A 25,221-nucleotide genomic window follows, 5' to 3' on the forward strand; every position below is an offset into this window, starting at 1 on the left:
TAAAATGAGGAATGAATTCAAACATTTCTCAATTTAGTTGGGGAGAAAGAGGAGTAAGCAAATACTGAATCTGCAGTACGCTCCGTACTTAAAGGAATGGTATCAGAGCACAGATGAAGCGTGTTTAGAGTCAACTCTGGCTGACATAATGGAATACTATATTCAAGGTGGCTTAAACTACAGGCAGAGTCCTTTCACAGTCCTGCAGACTGGAATTTTCAATATCCAGCTTCCATGATGGTTTTGCTCCTAGTGAGGACTGTCTTCCTAACTGGCAGACAGCTGCCCTCTCACTGTCCACATGGCCAATAAAGAGCAAGCCCTTGTCTTTCTCCCTGTTCTCTAAAGACAACAGTCTTAGCAGATTATAGCCCCATTTCATAACTTCATTTAATCATTATTATTTCCTTAAAGGCCCTGTCTCCAACTATAGTTGGCATCGAGGTTAGGGCTTCAACATAAGAACGGTGAACAACACAATTCAGTGCATAGCAAGATGCAGAAAGCAGAAAAAGGCTAATGAACACCACTGAGAAACAGCAACTAGGAGCAGTCCTGTGTATGAGGGAATGGGTGCCACTTTCTACATGGAGGGGACAGTGAGCATTGGCTGGCAGAGGTGGAGGAAAGAAATTTCATGGGTATTGGCAGCATGTAAAATGTGAATCAGAGTGCTGAGGCCACTACTGGGGCCTGGAGATGTACATTGTGGAGTCATCACCAGTGTTAGCTTGAAGGAGAGCATCAAGGCAGGGAGTGCAGATGGAGTTAAGTCGCAGTGACTAAGCCCTGGAGGGGCAGGTGGCTGAAGGGAAGCCCATCCAGTAAAGACAGGTACCGACCAGTGAGGTGGGTGGGGAGAAATCTAGGATACAAAAAAAAAAAAAAAATACAAACAACAACAACAACAAAAAAACAAAGACAAAACCCCAGATTCCAAAACCACCCTGATGATCAAGGAGGACAGTAAAATATCAAGTTTGCTAAAAATTACTGATAAGCCTAGGAGGATGCGCACTGAGCACTGAGTTTGGGTTGGCAGAGTAGAAGTTATTTTCAGTAACTTAGACCACAGTAATTTGCCTGAAGTTGTAGCACAAACAGCTGGTTTGAAGTAGAGTCAAGAAAGACAGGCATGAGAGAGCAAGTATAGACAGCCTCCAAGGAATTTTGCTATAAATGGAAACAGAGGAGGGGTATAAAATAAGGGCTGATCCAGACAGAAATAGAGCCTGACTCTGTGCCCCAAAGCATGGACCTACCTGAAAATCCAACCTCTGTTCTTCAAGTGTAGTTTATATTCATGTGTAACATCAGCTGGAAGGGGTGAACACAAAAAGATTGGCTGAAAGCAGCTGAAGAAGCCCACACAGTGAAATATGGACTACACATACTTTACTAAACAGTTCCCTAAAGCCTGACAAAAATTACATATTTTGGGTTTTACTTTTGACTTGTAATTTCTATTTTAGCTAAAAAACAGCAAACTCTTTATCTATATTATATTAGGGGAACCAACTCTGCTTCGGTTCTACTAAAATCCACTTTTTTAATATGGATATTCTGAGGATCCAGCATGGACTTGTTTTCACTATTTATTCCCCTTACCATACCAGTTAGACCACTTTTCACAATAATGCCCTCTTCTCTATTTTTTTTTTTTGTGATTGCTTCTGCTACTATAACTTTACTTCTAATTATTTAACCCCATTTATTTCTTTATTTTTTAAAACTTACTAGTATCTATATTTTGCCACTAAGATGACAAGTATTTTGCATATTGCTATGTCAGTTTGGTATTTCCTCTGCTATTGTTTTGATAATATGTAGAATTCTAATCAGCAATAAACTTAAACAACTCAACTTGACTCAACTCCTAAATAGATTGATCAATGAGAATTTCCTTTGAAAGCGTATTTTTTTAAACAAAAGATTTATTTATTTACTTGAAAGTCAGAATTAGAGAGACAGACAGAGAGAGAAAGAGAGAGAGAGAGAGATCTTCCATCCACTGGTCCACTGCACCATCTTCCACTGACTATCGCAGGCCTTTACAGGGAGCTGCATCTTAAGGGGCACAGCCGGGATACAAACCAGTACCTGTACGGTGGTGCTTTACCTGCTAAGCCACAATGCTGACTCCTGAAAGTGTTGTTATCTGAGTCTTCAGCAAAGACTATGGGGTGACATATACCTGCAAAATTATTGTACCTTCATTTTGGAATAACAATTTTTCTGGTTATAAATTTGGTTCATGGCTTCTTTCCTGTCAAAACTTAAAAATGTTAGGGTGGATATTTGTCCTCGTGGTTAAGACGCTCCTTTCCATATCAGAGTGCCTGGGCCCAAATCCCAGCTCCATTTCCTGACTTTTGCTCTTTTGCTTCCTGCCATTGCAGACCATGGGAGGCAGCAGTCTTTCTGTTTCTCTACCTCTCAAGTTAAACAAACAAACACACAAACAAACAAAAAAAACAGTAACAGAATTACAAAAAAAAAGGCCTTTAAAATTGTTGCTCCATTATTGTCTAGGTTACATTGCTCCTATTGAAAAGTCTGAATCTAATTTCTATTCTTCCTTACAAAACCTACTTGTCTTTTATGAAAGTATCCAGGATTTTCTTTTAGCCTTTGATGTTCTTAAGTGTTACATACATGAGGAATTATTATCATATATCTAGAGGTAGGCTTTCCCATTGTCCTTCTTTGGTATTTCCTCAAATATATCCTTATCTTCCTTTTTCGTTTTGTCTCCTTGCACTCCTGTTAGTCTCATGTCAGCCCTTCCAGCCCTACTCCCCAGGTCTCTCAGCTTTCGTTTACCCTTGGCAGTTGGCTCTGAGCTGCAACTCAACATTCTCTTTTCAAGGTAAGACCACCCTCTAAAATCTTACTGACTGTTTTCTCCAATTCTATTTTATATCGTTCATTCCTAATATTTGTACTTGCTTTCTTATGATTTTCTTTACTTGCCTCATGATGCTAATAGCATCTCTTGTATTCTTTCGTACTCCTCATGACAATTTTAATTGTTGGTACATCTGTTTCACTAGATGTTCTTCAGGTGGTTTACTAATTCTATTTAAGATAGTAGAGGTAGTACCTGCTCTTCAGTTTTCCCCTTTTGTTTACAATGCTATATAGTATTATTTCTTAAATATTAATTTTTTTATCTTATGACCTCAAAGTTATCTTCTCTCTTTACATCTTGTGTTAGAAATGGGTCTAAGGCCCTTGTGCGTGACAATAACACTAAGTGTAGAGACCTAGGGGATGCTGAAGACCACATACAGAGAACTCCTAGTCCCATTAACTTACTTCCTCAGGGAGGTTCTCTGGCCCTGACTTTACCTTTAAATACTTTTAGTCTGGGGAGATGAAATCTCCTTAGGTTATAATCCATCAGCCTGGGAAGTTTGGAAGAGTGGAAGTCAAAGAGGAAATGCTCAGGGAAGAAGTCTTTTCTTTTATTAACCCCATGCTCCAGAAAGGTTTTACCTTGCTCTGTTAGTATCTTGTGGAACCCTGCAGCAACTGCCTGATAGAGGGGTCTGAAAACTACATGGCAGTCAATGAGTGCCACGGACCATGGACCAGACCAAGATCCATAAACCAACGGTCTGTCTGCATCCTGAAGTAAACCTCTCTTCTTCCACTCTCATTACGCCTCAAACAGCACCTTCAAAAAGCACCAGCTCGAACAGCTCCCAGGGCTGGCTCTTAGGGAAAGTCATTAGCTCACGCTGGCTCACCAGCTTCTTGCGCTCTACGCAGTCTCAGGTCTATTTCTATATCATCTCTGAGCTTCAGCAGAGAGGACTTTCCTGGAAAGAAGGGAAAATCTTCTATATTTTCTAGCACTGGAGTCTGCCAATCTCATGAACCTCATGAACTAATATTTCTGGTATCACAGCACCAAAACTTTTATGATAGCTCTAGCTACCTGTGTTGTTACTTTTAAATTAATTTTTCCTGTACTTATTTATTTTAACAGATCATTTCTATCCACCCCCATCAATGTGCATGAAATCCAGGAAGTCCTAGGAAATGGTGGTGTGACTCATTCATTCAGTTAGTCAAAAAACATTCAAGGAGTATTTTCTACATGCCAGTCCCTAGGTAACAGAAAGAAAATGACTAAGATGAAGTATTTGTTGTTAAATGATGTTTGGTGAGAGAATTCTAAGTGGGATAAACAGCATATGAAATAGTTACAATTAAATGCATTCATGAAGAGTGTAAAAAGTCCTACTGGAGCATAGAGAAGGGAGTGCCTAACTTGCTGAGAAGCAGTACAAAGATTCCTCAGAGACAAGTTACCTAAGGAGGTGGCACAAAATCAAGGTCATGGTGTTCCGGACTCTCAGCAAACATCTTGCTAAGAAAGTCCATCCCCAGCTACTGCAGAATCTCTACACAAGGACTCAAATCTGCCATTGCAAATAAGTAATTAGATAAAAATTGGGCCGGGTATTGCTTCCTGTGCCTATAAATGGTTTACTACATCAGTTTAGTATATATCAGTTTTGGACTCTCAAAATGTATTTTTGAGCTAAGTCATTTCCTAGCTATACAAACATGGGCTTGCATGCATACTGAGCATTGGGCAGCTAAGCTTTTGAAGCACTGGTATCTGGTCATATGCATATTCCAGATAAGGACGTAAAACCATGAGAAGTTTATACCCTCTCTTGTTACTTACTTGATTATTTCCTCCATGTAGAATTACTGAATGCATCAGCTCTTTAAGCAATTAGAGGTCAGAGCTCTTAAACTTCCAGAGTATGCCTTAATACCAAGTCTACATGGGTCCTATAATGATAAAGCAGGGTATATGTCACCTATGTCATTTCTTACTCTGAGCCTATTTAGAAAAAAATCTAAATTAAATGCATTAATTATTTAATATGTTTGTATTTGGTGCAACTGTTTTCTAGTTATTTGGGTAGATGCTAGAGATATGAAAACAACTAACATATAGAATTCCTACTTAGTGGAATTTAGTCCTTTTTTTTTAAAAGATTTTATTTATTTATTTGAGAGGTAGAGTTACAGAGAGAGGGAGAGACAGAGAGAAATGTCTTCCATCCACTGGTTCACTCTCCAAATGGCTGCAATGGCTGGAACTGGTCTGATCCAAAGCCTGGAGCCAGGAACATCTTCAGGGTCCCCCACACAGGTGTATGGACCCAAGCACTTGGGCATCCTCTACTGTTTTCCCAGACCATAGCAGAGAGCTGGATTGGAAGAAGAGCAGCTAAGACTCAAACAACACCCATATGGGATGCCGGCACCACAAATGGAGGCTTAGCCATAATACCGATCCCTAGAATTTAGTTTTATAAAGCAGAGAGTCATTGAACAAGTAATTATAAACATGAAGAATGCTGTAGGGGCTGACATTGTGGTGTAGTAGATTAAGCCACCACTTGTGATGTCAGCATCCTCTATCAGGGTGCTGGTTCATTCCTAGCTGCTCTGCTTCTTAACCAGTTTCCTGCTAATGCACCTGGAAAAACAAGGTATTGTGGCCCAAGTATTTGGGTCCCTGTCACCCATATGAGAGACCTGGTTGCAGTTCCTGACTCCTGGCTTCCTACTAGTAGAAACCTGGCTATTGTGGTCATTTGAGGAGCGAACTAGCAGGTAAAAGATCTCTCCTTTCCCCTATTCCTTCTGCCACTCTGTATTTTGAATAAATAAATAAATAAATCTTTAAGAAACAATGTTGTAAAGGGAAGTACAGTACTATGGATGCAAGAAGCAGATGTTTTTAAAAGGCGACTTCTAAAGAACCCCTTTCAGAAATTGAGATTCCACATTGAAATCAACAGGGTTAGAATTCTATGCCTCATTTTTTGAAGAGAGACTATTGTGAAGAGCTGTGATTCTTACACAAGGGTACCCATGGGGAAATCTAGAAGCCAAAGGATAAACGCAATGCATATTTCTGGGTTTTCAATTTCACTCGAAGATTTGGGAAAACAAACATTTTGTATTAGGACAAATATAGATATATTATGGAGTAGACTGTATGCATGTTAAAGATAAACGATGAAACTTCAAAGAAATTTCACACTTGCTCTAATTCCCTTTGAACTATACCCCTAGATTCCCCAAGGGTGTATATTCACTCTCTTCTTCCTTTAGGGGTATTTTATTTTAAAAATTAATATTTAGCAAGTGATAGAAAGAGCATGTAGTCAAACCGACTTGGATTTGGGGCAAACTTCATGAAGCTAAGTAACCTCTGTAACTCAGTTTCCTCAGGGATGACTTAGAAAAGGATAACAGAGGGACAATAACGCCTATTACTCAACATCACTGCAAAACTTTTGCTAGAAAGCCAAAAGAAAATTCTCAGGGCAGTGTTTGCTATAAGTAAGTACTCAATAAATATTAACAACCAGGTCCCAATGTTAGTGAAATAAATAATTGTCCCACAATCTTATTATTTAAACTCAGCACAGCTAGAACTACAGAAGGAACAACCAAAGAAAGCAGGTTTTAGAAAGCCCCGTGTTATGTTCCCATCTGTTTATCCATTAGCATAATAGCTACTGTAATAACAGCTAACAAATGTGAGTGGATGTGTGGTGAATCTGAAACACTTGTAAACTGTAATTTAAGGAAGCAAAACAAACAAACCTACCCATTTTCCATATGTTGATATATTTTTTACTCTATTGCTATTTTTAACCATTTTATATTATGAGAGGAAAAAATGCTTAAACCCATAGTAATTCATCCCTCTCATGAATGTAATATAGGATTAAGAAGTATAAAAGCCTTTGATAAAGTCTAAATTAGTGTACAATTGTGGGAAAGTGTGATTATAACTATGATTATAAGGATACAGTATTAAAGAGTTCTGTGATTCTTAATACCAGATACTCTCAGATCTGGGCAGCTAGCACACTTTTTTTTTAATAACTCAATCTTAACTGAAGTTTCCTCTCTCTGTGAATATGCTAAGCCCCAATGAATGAGGCAAACTGAAAATTTTAGCAAAAACATCTAATTATATCTTGATACTTTTCACATTTGGAGATATATATAGATAGATAGATAGATAGAGAGAGACAGATAGACCTGATTCAATTATACTAAATGTTTCATACCTATAATGGAATTTAATGTTTTAATATTGTAACAAGCTAATTAGTTTCTACCTATTTTACTTAATGAGGCCAAGAATACAATAAAACATTTCAGAGTTATGTTTATTCTCAAATCTTTATTACTTCAAATATATTATTTTATAATTAAACTGCCATAACATGGGTTTGGGTTGTTAATTATGAGACTGAGCAGGAGCATGGTGGGCTTGAGCCACACTGCCAGGGAGAAGGTCAAGATCAGCTCAGCAGGTGTAAAGCATACAAGGAGCATCACCTGCATCAGAGAAGTGATTTGCAGTGAAGAAGAGCACGCGTGTGTCACTGCCTGCCTGCCTGCCTGCTGAGTTCTAAATGGTACAAAAAGAAGCGTCAGTTCCTAATAGTTCTCAAGATTGAGGGGATGTAATGATTATCTTCCCAGTGTCAATAGAACCAGGAATTCTAGTTGCATCCAAGAGCAGAGGATTCAGGCAAGAGAGGGGGCAGAGGAGGGTGACCAAAGGCTCTGAAGCCGTTGACTTGGTTGAACTCGTTTTTCACAGGGCGTTCCAGATAAACTTACCATTCACCATTGTACTCAGTGAGGGTGGGGGCAGATCATCCCAAACAAGGAAAGCTGCCAGAGACCTCTCATTAAGACTTTTGAACATACAAGGTATGAAGATGTGCATTGCCTGAGCAGGAAGGACCTTTCCTCTCTTTCTTTTCTATATCCAGGATGCACTCCCCTAATCTCTGTTACAGAAACCCTGACAAACTGCTTCTCTGGGAGGCAATTTATGTAGAAACTATGCTAGCCCACTGTCTCCTTTACTTGTCACAAGTAAATAAAGCTTTCCTCTGTGCAACTCCCACTTGATGCTTATTTGGTGACACCCAATTAAATGGACCTCTTATGTCTGCCAACATCCTTGCCTTAAGCAAAGCAATAAATGTCTCTCCAGTGTGACTGGATGGGTGTCTGGCATTTCCTTAGTCTCTGACAGTGGCCATTCCACATTTCCTACATGCAAGACTAGACTGCTCTTACCAACAGTTGGTGTGGGGACAATAGTCCTTGCCTGATTTCCTCACTCACAAACATACTAAATAAATGAGTTTCTGACCACACTTAGCAGATGTAAACAGATGTTACTGTCGGTGTCTTTCTTGTTTTAATGCCATATGGCCAGCCCTTTCCTTTTGTCTGGGGCTTATGGACAAGTGGCATCTCACCGCATGTCCCATAAGCTTCCTGTTGACACGGATCATGCTAACATGGTCTGCCCCCTCCCCTGGTTCACAAGCTCCAGCGGAGGCCCCAGGCCGATACAGAAAGGCAGAACTTCTCTTGTTGAAACTGCAGAGACAGGAAATCTTGCATTCTTATACCTTATGTTTATGCAGCTGCTTTCTCTATCAATTTTTTGTGGTTATGTGGAGAATCAAGACTTTTCTTCTGTAAAACACGACTTCTTGGATTTCTAACAGCCTTTGAATCTATTTCATAGCACTAAGAAGAGTCTCAAATGAAGACTATGTGAAAATATATCAAAAAGTTCATGAAGAATGCAAATTAAATGATGAGTTTAGTGAAAAAAGTTTTTGAAATCTGCACACACCTTTTTCATAATACATACTTTCCATGAACTTTTTGAAGAGCTTGCATGTGTTTGCTCATGTAAGTCTAAGAGTCAGACTCAGCAGCTTGTAGATAACAGGTGCTTAATATGTGCCTTTAGTGATACAAAGATTCTTGGTGAATGTGACTCTTCTCTGAATGAAAATATTCAGCCACCAGCATGTTATTCTTTACCTCTGTGCATTTATTATAATGAAATTGGTCTGCATGGATAAAAGGTGATAAGTATATTTTCATGCTGATGCTCAAATAATTCTGAATCCACCTCTTTCCACAAAGCTTACTATAAAAAATCAGGTAGGGTTTTTGGTTGCAAACAACAGGAACCAATTCTAAGAAACTAACAAGAAAGAACATCAAGGAGACAGCACAATCAAAGAGAAGTCTGAGCAACAGCCCTTAGAAATAACAAGAGACAGCCTCTCAATGGGAAACAAGGCACCTGGATATGTCATGTCACCATAGAAATTTTCTTGCAAGAAACAACTGTGCTGTCAGCAAGAAGAAGTAGTATGTTAGCACACATATTTTGCTTATTTTAGATATTGTAATACATCTACCATTGTAAAATAGATTTTTATACTCTTAACCATTTTACCAAAGTATTGCATAATAATTATTGATATTAAAAGGTTTCATTAGTATTTACCTTTAACTGCTCTCGTTTATAAGGTTTGGGATCCTTGATATCAAGAGTATGCCATATTTCTCCCTATTTTGTGAAATCCTTATGCCAGAGTAATAGCTCCGGAAAAATTATTTTTGAAAAGAATCCTTGCTTTCTCAGAGCCACAGGAAAGGATCTAAAACTTCATTTAAAACCCAGGATTTTGATCACAGATATCCATCAGAATAGTGAATTAAATAAATGCCCTGACTGTGATACTAAGATACTTGATATGAAATTTCGTATAAGCAACACGAGTAAACTGAAAAGCTGCAGCAGCATCCTTTGGCCACATGGTGCGGTGCCTGTTCTTGTAAGACTGACTCATTCCTTGAATGCCTCTGGTCTCTAGGCTCTGAGATTCTTCAAAATTGATGGGCACATGTCTACATTTTCGATTACACTTGCTATGTGTCCCAAATGAAAGCTATTCCTTTTCACTTACATTTTCTCCTCATTTATTTTCTCATTCAGAGAAGGGCCCCAGAGAACAGCACAATCGAAATTATGTCTGGTTAATTTGCAGTTCTTACGTTGTTCTCATTCAGTATGGGCAGTAATAAATCTCTTAAGTCTTTGTTCTGACATGGTTTGATCGGTAAGACGTGGAAATTTCACTTCTTTTTAAGGTAGGTTTGGAATGTACTGAGTGATATCGTTGAATTTGAACGTCAGTCCAACTATGGGGAAAGCTTTGGGAAGAATAGTCAAAAAAGGAAATAAACCTGGACATTGTGCCAACAGTCCTGAATGTGTGAAAAATCATGTGTGATTTTAGAAATCTTATTTCCCAAGCTTGAAATTACAAAGATGATGCTCCTCATCTTATAAGTTGTTTGCACAAATTACCAGCCATAATCTATATACTCATTTATTCATCCATTCAACAACTATTGTTTGAGCTCGTACTATGTGGTAATGCTCGTGCTAGGAACCAAAACATGGAAATAAATAAAACAGACAAGGTCCATGTCTCACAAAGCTTACATTCTATTGGAAGAAAGAAGAAAGCTTTTAAACATGTAAAATGCATATCAAAGCAGTTTCAGATAATGATAGGTGATATGAAGCAAGTAAAATAGAGTGATGGCATGGGCAGTGATGGTAGTATTTAGTTAAAATAGTTAAGGAAGATGTATCTAAGAAGATAACATTTGAACACTGTGGTGATGAGAAAAACTTGTCAGGCAAAGGGTTTGGAGAGTAGCTTGCAAGGCAGAGAGATCAGCTGATGTAGGGCTTAGGAGGAAGAGTTGGCATGTTGGAGGATTATCTGCCTAAAGCAAGATGGACAAAGTGACAAATGGTAAAACTTAACCTGGGAGAGGTAAGCCGGGACCAAATACTGCAGGATTGTTTATGTCAAAATAAGAAATTTGAATTTTATTGTAATTGCAATGAGAAACCCTTGAAGCATTTCAATCATAAGCTTTACATATTAGGATACTTCATTTTGCTATTTTACAGTTGGTTGTAAGAGGTAAAGTAGAAACTGGGAACAACTTAGGATGTTTTTGCTCAAAGATTTGAATTAATTATCATGAAAATACTAAGAAATGTTGGGATCTAGGATGCATTTTGAAGATATCCCTGACGGGATTTGCTGATAGATTGGATCTGGGGAGAAGGTGCTGAAGAAAGGAACTTCGGATGATGCATCTGCTTTTGGACTGGAAAAAAAAGGTTAAATGAATGCTGATGCCAATTTCTATTATGTGCAAACTGGGGAAGTAAATATGAAGAGTGGTGAGAGCAGAGGGAAACAGATGAATGGGTTGAGCATGCTAAGTGTAAGTGGAAAGACCTATATGAATCTAGGACGCTGAGGAAGAAAGGAGAGTTGGAGACGCAACAAAAGGACATTATTGTCTGTGTGTGAGTGAGTGTAAATTTCCTTCTCCCATCCCTTTGTGATATTTTAAGTATTTGCCTTTAATTACCTATCTATATAACTATTTATTAGACACTCAATAAATTAGTGGGACCTGAGTAATAAAATTTTATGAAATATGAATTTACTCATATTTCTAACATGTAGTCCTTCTTGTGAAATCTCAAGTCAACAAATTGAGAAACAATTTTATATTCATGTATATTTAATTTGATGAGGAACATCACAGAGTATTATATAAGCTTTTTTCTCCATTCAAATGATTTCAGTTAATCCTGTTTTTCTTAATATTTCCAGGAGAATTCAAATATAAACAATTGAGGAATAGCTATAAACTGAAATTCATTAAAGTTAATTTATATAAAAATATAGGTTAGGTGGGTCTTAACATCAGCTTAATTTTTTTTCTTTTTCTTAGAATTTCTTTAACTTACTTATGGAATTTACATTTTGGGAAATGGACTTTGGAATTTGCTTAGGAAAGAGAAAAAGATATAAAAACAGCTGTCATTTACAAAAAGAAAAAAACTATACTTGAAAAATCCAAAGAAGATTTCCTATCAAGTTCACATTATATGTATTCCAAGGCATCAGACTATTGATGGTACTACACAATAAATGCTTTGCAATATGTTTTACTTCTGAGACAGAGAACTGAGCCTGGGAAAGAATTAATGTGACATGACTAAACGCATCCAGGAGATTCTAACTACAGAAAGAATAATAAAATCTTGTGCTGATAAGCCAGGGAGATCTTGGTTAACAAAACATGGAATACAGGCTGGCATTTTGTCTCAGCAACATAAGCTGCTGCTTTGGATGCCTGCATGCCATATTAGAATGCCTGGGTTCATATCCTGCCTCCGCTTCTAATCCACCCTCTTGATAATGCACACCCTATAGGGCTGCATCTGATGTCTTGGATGCCACACACCAACTTGGGAAAACTGCATGGAATTCTGGGCTCCTGACTTCAGCCTGGCCCAATCCTGGCTGTTGCAGGCATTTAGGGAGTGATCCAGAGGATGGAACGTGGAACACCTTCATCCCATACAGGAGTGTCTATATGAGTTTAGCTCCTCAACTTCCAAGCCAAATGCAACCTGGAAGGCAACAGGTTCAAGTGCTTGGGGTACTGTCACCCATGTGGGAGACCCAGATGGAGTGCCTGGGTTCTGGCTTCAGCCTGGTCCACTCTGGCTGTTGTAGCCATTTGGGGAATGAATGAGAAGACAGAAGAGCTCTCTCTCTCTCTCTCTCTCTCATATATATATATATAATAAATAAATAAACAAGCATATTTTTAAAAAGAGACACAAGTTGTTCAAAAACTGCAGTACTTACCGGAATTTTATTCATCTACAAAATGTCAGACTTCTTGGATTCAAAGAACATAGCACTGACTAATCACTTAAACCATAACATAACAATTTAATGAGTATTATATAATTTCACTGGAAGGGAAAATGTCCTTAAGCCTCCAGTAAAAATTGACGGATTGTACTTTAAATTGTCTGACATGTGCTAAAATTTGAACCAAGATTCCACACTGAGTCATCAATGTCTGACCCTGTTTTGTCAGAATTTTTGTCTTTTAGAATTGCATTATTCCATGTTGGAAGACTTGATTTTTTTTTGGTGTAGTCCCCCTTCATCACACTGGGAGAAAGGGAGACCAAATTATTGGAAGTAGTAGAGTCAGAGATAATTTTTCACACTTTTCTCATACAGCCGGAGCCCCACAGGCAGCCGCTGTGGTGGTGCTCCTTGCACGTGCACAGTGTTCTCAGGCTGCTTATCAGACTGTGAAAAGCTTTTTACAGAACAGGAGCAAAGAGCAAGGCAGGGTGAGAATGTGCTAGACAAGGCACGTCAAGGGTGAAAGAGCAGACAAATGTACAACCAGAAACCCTCAAAAGTGCGGCTAGGAGTCAGGTCATTATGGAAGCAGCAACAGTGAAGAAATGAGAGGATGGAATCTCAGAGGTAGTTAAAGAGATTAAGAGCTCTGACTCTGGCACTAGGCAGACCTCTCCCACCCTGGCTCTGCCCCTGAGGCAGTGTGACCTTGGGCAAGTGGTTTAAGCCCTCTGTGTTTCATTTTTCCCATTTCTGCAATGAAGATAACAATAGCATCTACCTCATAAGTTGCTCTGAGGGTTAAATGAGTTCATATGTGTAATAGATTTAGATGGTACTGAGCAAAAACCTCTTGGTGAACATATGGCATTTATTTTCAAACTTTAGGAAAACATGAGTTCAAAAATTATGTGAGCTTTGGATTAATATTCACAATAATCATTATCCTTATCCAAGGACATCTTTAGCAGGCCACACAGACACGCACACATGCACACACCTGCAGGCACACAGACAGTTAAGCCCATTGTGGCCAGGGGTGAGATGGGATGAAGAATACTGAGTAGAGTAGCCTGGTATGTTTCAACTGAAATATAATAATCAGAGATTAAAGGACTTTGTTATGGCTCCAATGGGGGAGAAAAGGTAGAGAATTCTTCATGGCAGGTTATTGATATTTTATGAGAATTTGATAAAGTGGAGCATTAGAGAGTGAGTGTTACATTTGCACAGGGTAATAAAGACTTCTGAAGGTAATAAGAATCTTGGACTCTGCACACAGAAGGTGTTCTGAGAGGCTCAGTAATTACCTAAATGAAAGGACATTGCTATTTCCATAATCACCATTCAAATCCAGGGGTCACTTATGCTTGACCACATTATTGATGCTGTTCCAGCTTCTGTACTACAAGAGGCTTTTAGGTGAAACACTCTCAGCTGTTTCCTGTATCTCTTTCCAGCATCATTTCAATGAAATATCTTAGCTTTGTTTATAAAACATTTTAAATATGCAGTATACTCTTTCATGGAAAAACTTTGTGGTGTGAATATAACATCAAAAATATGAATGCAGGGATGGGCATTTTGAGTACTGGTTAAGACATCACGTGGCATACTTGCATCCCATATTGAACTGCATGGGTTCAAATCCCGGCTCTGCTCTTGACTCTTTAACTTCCTGCTACTGCACACTCTAGGAGACAGTGGTATGGATCAAGTATGGAACAAATAACTGTGTCCCTTTCACCAACTTGGGAGACTCAAATTGAGTTCCCAGCCCCCAGCTTTGATGTGGTCCAGCCCTAATCACGATAAGCATTAGAAGAGTGAACTAGCAGATGGGTGATATCTGTCTCTCTGTGTTTGCCTCATGCTGTTTCTCTTTCTGCCATTCAAATAAAACAAATAAATAAAAATTATAAAACACATATGAATTCAGAAAGCATACCATTAGCCTAACAGTCAACACACTCCCATACACATCAGAGTATCTGGGTTCGATCTCTCACTCCTGTTCCTGACTCTAGCTTCCTGCTTATGCAGACCCTAGAAGAGAGTAGTGATAGTTCAAATAATTGGGTTCCTTCCACTCTTGTGAGAAACCTGGACTGAGTTCCCAGCTCCCAATTCTGGCGCTGGCTCACTCCCAGTCGTTGCAGTAATTTGGGGGAGTGAACTGGGGATGCGTTCTCTCTCCCCCTGTCTTTGTCTATATATCTCAATCTATCATCTACCTATCTACTAATTATTATATATCTATATCTCTATCTTATATCTATATATTCCTTTGTCTCTCTCTGCCTGTCAAATAAAATTTAAAAATTTTTAAAAAGCAACAAATTAATGCAAATAAAATTCAAAGATCTTACATTAGTAACATCTTTGTTTTCATACTCCTAGAGATAATTTATGTAAACTTTTGAGTCTAATCATACTTCCATCTTCTTTGGGGAAATCTGTAAAATTCAAGATTTTTTTTATTTGACAGGCAGAGTTAGACAGTGAGAGAGAGAGACAGAGAGAAAGGTCTTCCTTCTGTTGGTTCACCCCCCAAGTGACCACCACGGTCGGAGCTATGCCGATCCGAAACCAGGAGCCAGGAGTTTCTTCCTGGTCTCCCACATGAGTGCAGGCGCCCAAGCACTTGGGCCATCCTCCACTGCCCTCCTGCGTCACAGCAGAGAGCTGGACTGGAAGAGGAGCAGCCAGGACAAGAACCCGATGCCCATATGGGATGCCGGCGCTGCAGGCGGAGGATTAACCAAGTGAGCCAAAGCGCCGGCCCAAATTCAAGATATTTGAAAATGAATTGATATTTGAAATTCTCCTTAAAAATCACAAAAATTACGTGACAAGATCACTACTCTCATAAATGATTATATTGGTAATCCATGCTCTATTCTCCCCCACAGGAATAATTTGGTGTTAGCAAGATAATGTAATCCAATATTTTATTGTATCAAGGATCTCAAAGACTACCATGAGGTTTGATTCCCTTTGAGAACTTGTTGGATTTAGCCTGTAGTGCTACTCATGACAAAGATTTATTACAGTTACATCAAAATCATCAAAGGGAGAAGGCATACAAGGGCAGAGTTCAGGCGAAACCAAGAGAAGCTCTCAAGAGTAGTCTCTGAGTGGAGTCACATAGGACGTTTCTTAATTCCCTTATCCAATAATTTGTAGCACTAATTTGTAGGGGTTTTCAAAAAGTTCATGAAAAATACATGGTATAAAGTATTTGTGGATTTCAAATTTTTTGTAGCAAAACAAACCTGTATTTTAATTCCATTTTCTAGGAACTTTTTGAAATAACCTCATGTGAAATGTTACCTACCAGAAAATCTCATTTCTTAGTTTGTTTTGTGCTGCTATTACAGAATGTCTTGAGACTCAGTGATTTTTAATAAACAGAAGTGTATTGTCTCATAGTTCTAGAGGATGAAATCTCCAAGATGAAGACGTGAGCATTGCAGTTGCATCATCACGTTGCAGAAGGTGGAAGACGGAAATAAGAGACAAAACTCATTTTCATGATCCCCTGTTAAAGTAGCATTTATCTATCCATGAGGGTAGAATTCTAATGACCATACTGCCCAACACTGTCCCCTTGGGTATTATGCTTCCACCTTATAAATTCTGAGGTACATATTTGAACTGCAGCAGCTTGTTAGAAACACATGCCCTGTGCTTTGAAAAAATTACACTCATTCCTCCTTTTCTTCAAAATTATCTTCCAAAATCGTACACAGGATCATAGCAATTTTGGCATCTCCTCCTTCTTAACATTTATATTGTCAATCACTGTCAATGTTAGTTTCTAAACTATTTCCAATTCTGTCTACCTCTCTCTACTTTCCTGCAGCAATCCAGCCCAAGCTACCATTTACTGCTTTATGATACACTAATACAGACTCTCAACTGGCCCTGCTGTATTCCATCTTGATCCTGTCTAATCTATTCTCCATCTTAATGGGAGAGTGATTACTTCTTAAGATTTATTTATTTATTTAGGGGCCAGCACTGTGGCACAGTGGGTTAAAGCCCCAGCCTGCAGTGCCAGCATCCCATATGGGCGCCGGTTTGGGTCCCGGCTGCTCCTCTTCCCATCCAGCTCTCTGCTATGGCCTGGGAAAGCAGTAGAGGATGGCCCAAGTTATTGGGCCCCTGCACCCTTGTGGAGACCTGGAAGAGGTTCCTGGCTCCTGGCCTCGGATCAGCTCAGCTCTGGCCGTTGAGGTCACTTGGGGAGTGAACAAGCAGAATGGAAGACCTAACACTTTCTCTCTCTCTCTCTCTCTCTCTCTCTCTCTCTCTCTCTCTCTTTCTCTCTCTCTCTAGCTCTACCTCTCTCTGTAACTCTGTCTTTGAAATCAATGAAATAATTATTTTAAAAAAGATTTATTTATTTATTTGAAAGGCAGAGTTTAAAGAGAGGTGGAGGTAAAGACATTAGTCTTCTATCCTCTGATTCAATCCCCAAATGACCACAATGGCTAGGGCTTGGCTGGGCAGAAGCAAGGAGCCAGAAGCTTCATCCAGGCCATGTTGGTGCAGAGGCCCAAGTACTAGGCCCATTTTCTGTTGCCTTCCCAGGTGCAGTAGAGAGAGCTGGACTGGAAGCAGAGCAATAAGGACTGGAACCAGCACCAGTATTGCAGACAGCAACTTAACACAGTACACCACAATGACAGCCCCCAGAGTGATCTTTTTAAGACAACCATCATCTCAGGCTAACCTTGATGATTTTACATGTATTGTTGAAAGAAAACCACTCGGATTACCTAAAAATTCTGGTTTCTACATTATCTGGCCCAGGCCAAACTTAGTTCCCTTTCTGTATGCCTCTATGCTGCTTGCTTTCTGAGCTCCACCCAGAGATCGTTATGCAACCTTCATTTCTGCCTACCAGGTACTCTTGACACCTCCTCTTTCTTCACTGAATTTCCTCTCTTCCTCCTAGCCTTGGCTTACCATATCACCTCCTTAGGAAAGACTTCTCTAATTACATCTTTCTTCCAAACTACACAGGTGAACATACACACATAAACACACACTCTTGGTTACATTTCCCCACTCAGTATTCTGTAGAATCTTGTAATTCTCCTTCAAAGATATGTCAGAATTATAATTAATCATCTGCATACCTGGTTTGGTGCATGTTATAAATCTCTCTCTCTAGAACATACTCTATCTGAAGGCCAAGGCTCTCTTGGTCTTCTTTACTGCTCTGTTCCCAGTTACTAGCACAGTACCTGCACGGCTACATGTTGAACAAAGAGATTGAATGAATCATCCATCAAGATCTCTTTAGTTCCGATACCTCACAGGATGTGTTTTTCCACACTTTTTCCCAAATGCCTAGATGGGTTTCATTTCTCTTCCCTAATGAGCCACTTTTGCCGTATGAATCAGACATCTAGTATGCACCTGTGACTTCTCCTTGGCCATCTGAAAGAACATAAAAGGCATAGTTCTCGCTTTTGATAATAAATCTCATTTTATTTAGAACTTATTCATAGAGTTTGAACTTTGAGTGCTCTCCTTATGTCTCTGTCGGCCTTATTCCCTTGTTTGTTCTTTCCTAAGAGACATTCAGAAATTCTCTCCCTGTTGACTTGAGTAAAGCCAACTTAAAAATTTTTGACTTTATCACTCATCCAAACATAATACATGAATCAAAGCATTACCAACTATAAAGCAACAAATTTTTACATGTGTTAAAATTAAAAGAACATTCTCCTAGATGTAGTAATTCATCAAAATTGAGGTTGCACAAATATAAATAAAATTTTCTCTCTTCTCTCTCTCTCCTTCCACCTCTTTCTTCTTCCCACTCTCATTCAGTTAAATGGTAAGCACATAACATATAATTACGAATTTGACAATGCAACATTGACATAGTGCTGAAAATCTGACATTTCTGTTACCCAAACTCCCTTCCCAGGACTTTCCTAACTGACACTGCATCCAATAATAGTGTGCTGCTGGCACAGAATTTTGAAAGATTTTGAAGTTTATTAGGGACTTTAGTTCTCATTCATGTAAATGACAATTAACTGAACGGCATTATCACTTCATTTTGCTCCTGAAAACCTTTTGATTTTTTAAAATAATATGAATGACCCATCTCCCAACTGTAATAACACTGGATACAGTTGATTTACAGAAACTATTCACTGAATATCACACAGCAATAGCACAGCAATATCTACGCTATTATGTCAATTGTTCTGGACTTTGTTGCTCTGTTTAAGCTTGATAAGTTATGTAGAACATGGATTACATTGTTTTCCTGGAATTATCATAACGTCGTACCTTTACACTGAAAATGCCTCTAAGAATCTGTGTAGTACAAAGAAAATTGGTTTCACTCAAAAAATTCCGGATGGGTGGGCAATGTGGCACGGCAGGATAAGCTGCCACCTGGGACACCTGCATCCCTTACTGGAGTCCTGGGATTGAGTTCTCCTTCCTCTTCTACTCCAGCTTATGCTAATGCACACCATGGAAGTCAGCAGTTGATGTCCCCAAGTAGTTGGGGTGCTGCCACCCACATGAGAGACCCAGATGTAGTTCTTGGCTTGTGGCTTTGGTCGTGTCCAGTGCTGGGTATTGCAGACATTTGGGGAGTAAACCAAAGAAGTCTCTCTCTCTCTCTCTCTCTCTCTCTCTCTCTCTCAAATAAACAAACAGTAAAAGAGAAGACAGTGGATCTGGTATTTGTCTCTGATTCCAGGGAGGCCATCACTAAACACTTAAAATTTCTTGACTGCAACAGGAGTTGTCTTGTTATTTAGGGTGAGACTTTCAGCCTGTGTCTGATAGTTTATGCTAACAAGGTGCCTCATGGATGTGAACCCTCTGGCCGTGTAGTATTAGGCTCACCTCTGAGAAGTATCAGAGGTGGAGGCAGACTGAGTTCAGTCCTGTTGTTGTTGAGTAGCCCCTGGCTAGGCTTAGTCCAGGTTCTTTTCTTCATTGCAAGAAAGAAAAAAAAAAAGAATTCAAGAAAAGTAGATTAAGGAGTGCAGAAAAGCAAGAATTATTTACAGGCAAAGCTAAGTACACACTCAGGAAAGAGTACAAACAAACTCAGGAGAGAACTGCCCACAATCATATTTGGGAGCTGTCCCTTTCTATGATCTGGAGGCATAGTGAGTAGTATCCGGGGCAAGGATTAACTTAATATTCAAAGGGCACAGAATTTGGGGAAGGGCCTGAGTACTACCCATTTTTTATTTGGTCCTGATTTTCAAATCTTGGAAATGTCATAGCATCTGGTGCATGATGGGAGTGGGAGTGTTGGCTACAGTAATTGTGTTATAATGGCATTATAATGACCAAGGTCATTGCAGGACTACAGCCTGCAGCTATATTGGACACCTCTAGCTGGCTCTGGTTCTAAGCAGCAAAATAGTGGAAGTTGCAGCTTTCTACTACATGGAAAGGGAGAGGGGTTGGGCAATGCATGCAAGGGAGATTAGGCAGTGCATAGACAGGGGGCTTGGGTGGTACACATTGAGGGGTGGATTGAGATAGTTCAGGGAAGTAGGGGCTTTGAGTAGATGGACCCACCATGTAGGGAAGCAGAGCAGCTGCACAGGTCAGTGGGCAGGGCAGCAGGGCCAAACTTGCAAACCTCAGCTCCTCTTGCTAGCACTACCTCTCCACCTAAATAAAGTGAGCAATCGAGCAATTATGCCTATGTAATGAAGCTCCAAAAAAAAAAAAAAAAAAAACTCTGGACATCAGGAGCATTCAGTCTGGGAGGTAAGAGGCCTGTGTCCTTTGTCAGCATTCCTGGGCTTCATTTCCGACTTTGCCTCCTGAGCCCAGCTTCCCACCACTGCAGACCCTGAGAGGCAGTAGTGACAGCTCAAGTAATTACGTTCTCCCTTTTATGTGGGAGATCTGGATTGAGTTCCTGTTTCCTGGCTCTACTCCTGCATAGCCATGGCCTCTGTGGACCTTTGGAGTGAACAAAGGGATGAGCGCTCTATCACAATCTGTTTATCTATTTATCTATCTATCACTTATTTCTCTAAGAAATAAACTAAAAACATATACCTCTGGATATCAAAGTGATATTCTGCATATTATCACAAAACCAGTAATGTTTATATAACACCTACACAGAAAACAGAAGCTTCATAGTTGGAATACTCCTAAACTCTGCTTCCTACATGTCTTCTTTTAGCTGTTTCTGATTTGTATTCTTGCCGTGTAATGAGTCCTAACTGTGAGTACAATAGTGTTCAGTGAGTTCTGTGAGTCCTGCTAGTGAATTATCCAATCTGGGGGTGGATTTGGGACCCCTCCCCTGTAAAGGTGCAGTTGCTGTCAGAGTGAAGCAGACCTTGGGACTGTGCTTTTAGAGCTGTAGCAGGTTCCTCACAGGAAGCCCTATCATGTAGCCTTTTCCAATGCATACTTTAAGTTGTCACATGTTAATTAATTTCATTTTTTCACAATATTTTTAAAACATTTTATTAAAATACAGTATAAATGCCAAGAAATGCACATAAATGTATAGATCAATAACTGTTTTGTCATCCAGTTACACTCATAAGCAACACCCAAATTAAGAACAAAACATTATTGGTACCCCAAGAGTCCTCACGCTAGCCCCCATTTCTTCTTTTAAGGTTGAAATAAAGGTATGCTGTCATTTACATAGTATGATTCAGTGAAGCAAAATTTATAACTACATACCAAATGATCTGACATCATCACAATTTTTATCCTGTGTCTATACATTACCTACCATAAGTAAGAGAGAACATGATATTTTTCTCTTTGGGTCTGGCTTATTTCACTTACCATAATGATCTCCCATCTCATAATATTTTTTAAGCATAATATATTATCTAGGGCAGTGCCTGCATGGCCTAGTTCAGTTTCTACCCCACCCTAGCATTGTTTCCCTTTGAGAACATGAGGCCTTGCTGTCAATAGTTCCCCCTCAAAATGACAAGCCAGGACCAGCCGGATGCAATCTGACTGCCTAAGCAAACTTCAGAAGAACTCAGACTTCATTATAACCTAATTTCCAGGCTACATGACATTCCCACTAGCACCATGACAGTCCATAATCACTGTGTTAGTCAATGCAAGAGACCAATGAAAGACCCAAAGCAGGCAACCCACTGGTTCTGAGAATTATGCTGGCCCTTTACCATAAAAGCCACAAATACTCCTCCTGCTCTGTGCACGTTCCTTCTCCTCATTCCTGCTGCCCTTTATCTGTGCCTCCTGGGCCCCAAGAAGGTTGATTAACTGATTTGTGAGCTGGGCTTCTAAGTCTCCATTCTTTCACCACATAACAAAGCTCATGCTGGTTTCAGTTTTGTGATTGGCTTCCCAACACCACATGGACAAATGACCAAAGTATGGGTTTGCTCTCCACATAATGGGAACCCCCATAAAAAGGAGTAATAAATGTACTAATACAAGAGACTGAGAACCAAGTATTTAATGTCTGAAATTTTAAAAAATATCATACCTAATAGCATTTTCACTTCAATATCTCAGTTGCAGTAATATCCTAGGTTTTTTCTTTACAGGCATTCCTGATGTCACTGGCTATAAAGTGCTTTCTTATTTCACTGCTTCACTGCTATTTGTCTTTTTCCTGACATAATTATCCCTGCTACTCTGTGTCAAACTAACAGCTACTCATCTTTAAAGTTTCAGTCAAATTAAATAATTGTTCACATTTCCTTTATTAGATTTATGGAAATTTGTAATTATATACATATGTGTGAATATATACATATGTATATTTAATATATTTGGTGAAAAATTTGGTCTGTTCACAAATTACAATAATAATTATTATTCAGAAATTTTATTTTTAGAGAAGTTTTAGATTCAGAGCAAATGGAGCAGAAAGAAGTTTCCTTGTATCCTCAGTTCCTACATAAACACAAATCCCTCAGTACCAACTTCCTGACTCTGTCGGTACAATTGGTGCAGCACATGAATTTGTATGGATTCATCATCAGTTGCCAAAGCCCAGGTTTACTGTACAGCTCATTCTTGCTGTTGCGCATTGTATGGGTTTAGACAAACATATGTTTGATGACATGCATCTACCTGTGCAGTATCACACAGAACACTCTACTCCACTAAAATTCCCCCAATCTCTGGCAACCACTGAGCATTCTGCTGATTCCATGGTTTTGTCTTTTCCAAAATGCCACAAATGTATCCTTTCCACATTGGCTTCTTTCACTTAGTATTGTCCACTGAAGTTTGTTGCATCTCTATCATGGCTTGATAGCTCATTTCTTTTTAGCAAGGAATTATCATCTGTTGTCTGTATGTACCACAGTTTACTTATCCAGTCAATTACAAAGGATATCTCAGTTGCTTCCAAGTTTTGACAATCATGAATAAAAATGTTCTAAACACTCCTGTGCAGATTTTTGTTTAGTTATAATTTTTCAACTTAGTTGTGTAAATGCAAAGGAGTACAATTGCTGGATCATATTATAAGAATGTGAGGGTACCTAAGAAGTTAATGGAATAGTGAGATTAAAAAGTAAGTTTTATTTTAATGTAAAAAGAATTTGAAATATTTCAATAGTTTTTTCATAATACACATTATGAATGAAATTTCTTGAGTCCCTTCATGTGTTTAGTTCTGTCAGACTGTTAGACTGTCAGACTGTCTACCAAAGTGGGCTGTGCTGTTTTTCATTCCTATCAGCAATGAATGAGACTTCCTGTTGCTCCACATTCTCACCAGCATTTGGTGTTGTCAGTGGTTTGGCTATTAGTATGTGTGTAGTGTTATCTCATTGTAATTTTAATTTGCAGCTCCCTAATGACATATAATGTTGGCCATCTGTTCATATGCCTACTGAAGAGCTATGTATTTCCTTTACTATGGTATCTGTTCAGGGTTACTGCCATTTTTAAATTCGGGATTTTTTTTATTTTTTATTGTTGAGCTTTAAGAGTTCTTTGTACATTTTGAATGATAATCTTCTGTCAGGTGAGTTTTTGGGCTAAAGATTTGTGATAAAGCAGCTCAAGGTGAGGCAAAATTGGCATAATCATTCCATTTAGATCCAAACTGTGGTGATTCATTTAAGCATCATTCTTTCCTAAGGCTTGGGGCTGCAGGGAAGTCTGTTGTGAGCACAAATCCAGATGAGACTTTTGTTTAAGCCAGCACAAGTTAAATTCTATGACATAATATGTACACTTATCCTTTGCCACCTGTTTGTTTTTTGTGCCCCAAGATTAATTATGTAAAAGACACTTATTTTTAAGCCACTCAGACCATCTGTCAGTTTTCTAATGGCACCAAGCTCATTACCACCCAAGAACTTGCACATGCTCTTCGCTGTGTGTGGAAAATCCCCCCCCCACTTTATTCAATTAATTCATATTTAACTTTTATGCTCCACATTCAATATAATCATTTTTAAGAGACTTTCTGAATTTTACCCAATTGAAATCAGTGCACTGTTGATTTTGTAACATAAAGTCACAATCTGACACATGTTACTTATTCTTATATAAATAGAAATTATTCTCCTATAAATATTCCCATATATATCCATGACAATTTATATACATTGTTGTATATCCACTTGTTGATCAAGTCACCCAGGGTTAGACTATTAATGCTGAAATTGTAAGATTAGACCTACCTATGTTGTTACAGCTGTATCTTCACACTTATTAGCACATCAACCCGTACAGTGACTAATAAATATTGATTGGATACATGATTGCTTGATCGCATCCATGTGTACTAGGACAACAATTCTGTATGGAAAAGGAATAGAGAACTAGTGAAGTCTGAGCACAAAGTCTCAAACTCCTATGGAAAATCCCTACTAAATGTGAAGTGAGATAATCAAGCCTGAGCACCTTTCTATTGTGGGTGCCTTGATGGTTTCATTATAACTTCTTTAAAGGCTGTTTTCTTTGAGACATAATATCTTTCAAGGCTATGGACTCTGGATTCTTGTTAACTAGTCTGATTGTAACTTAGTAAATGCATTATGTCATTTTAATAATGTACTCTTCAAGGAAAGAAGTCTAGCAGGTAGAAATAAGCATAAATTTAATTAATTCCACTAAATAAAATCAGATGATCCACAAAAAGTCATGCTCTGAAAGAAGTTCCATTCATGAAGAATAAACAAATTGCCCTAAACACATCCACTAATTTCATAAACAGAAGAAAAAATAAAAAACAAGGATATATGAAACTGGATGATTTTTAAATCAGATATTTCAAAAGAGATGGGCTGAATGTCGCTCCCCCTCTTCGTGGAGGAACGACACAGGACCCTGCGCTGTTCTTTCGTCTGCTCAGCCCTCCCCGGGTTTGCTGCTGGTTCTTCCCGGGTTGGCTGCCGTCCCTTCCACCTCCGTGGAAGGGCAGTTCCCCCTGCCACATTCCCCACTTCCGCGGGGGAGCGGCACACCGCCGGCCGGCTCTCTCAGGGGCTGCACAGGTGTTCCTTCAGATAGATGTTCCCCTTAGATGTTCCTGGTGCATGTTGTCTCTCTCCTCCTTTATAGTCTTCTTCCACCA

The sequence above is a fragment of the Oryctolagus cuniculus genome, chromosome 11 (genome assembly GCF_051225735.1).
Source record: "Oryctolagus cuniculus isolate XC-2025 breed Fujian yellow rabbit chromosome 11, ASM5122573v1, whole genome shotgun sequence".
Classification (NCBI taxonomy): Eukaryota; Metazoa; Chordata; class Mammalia; order Lagomorpha; family Leporidae; genus Oryctolagus; species Oryctolagus cuniculus.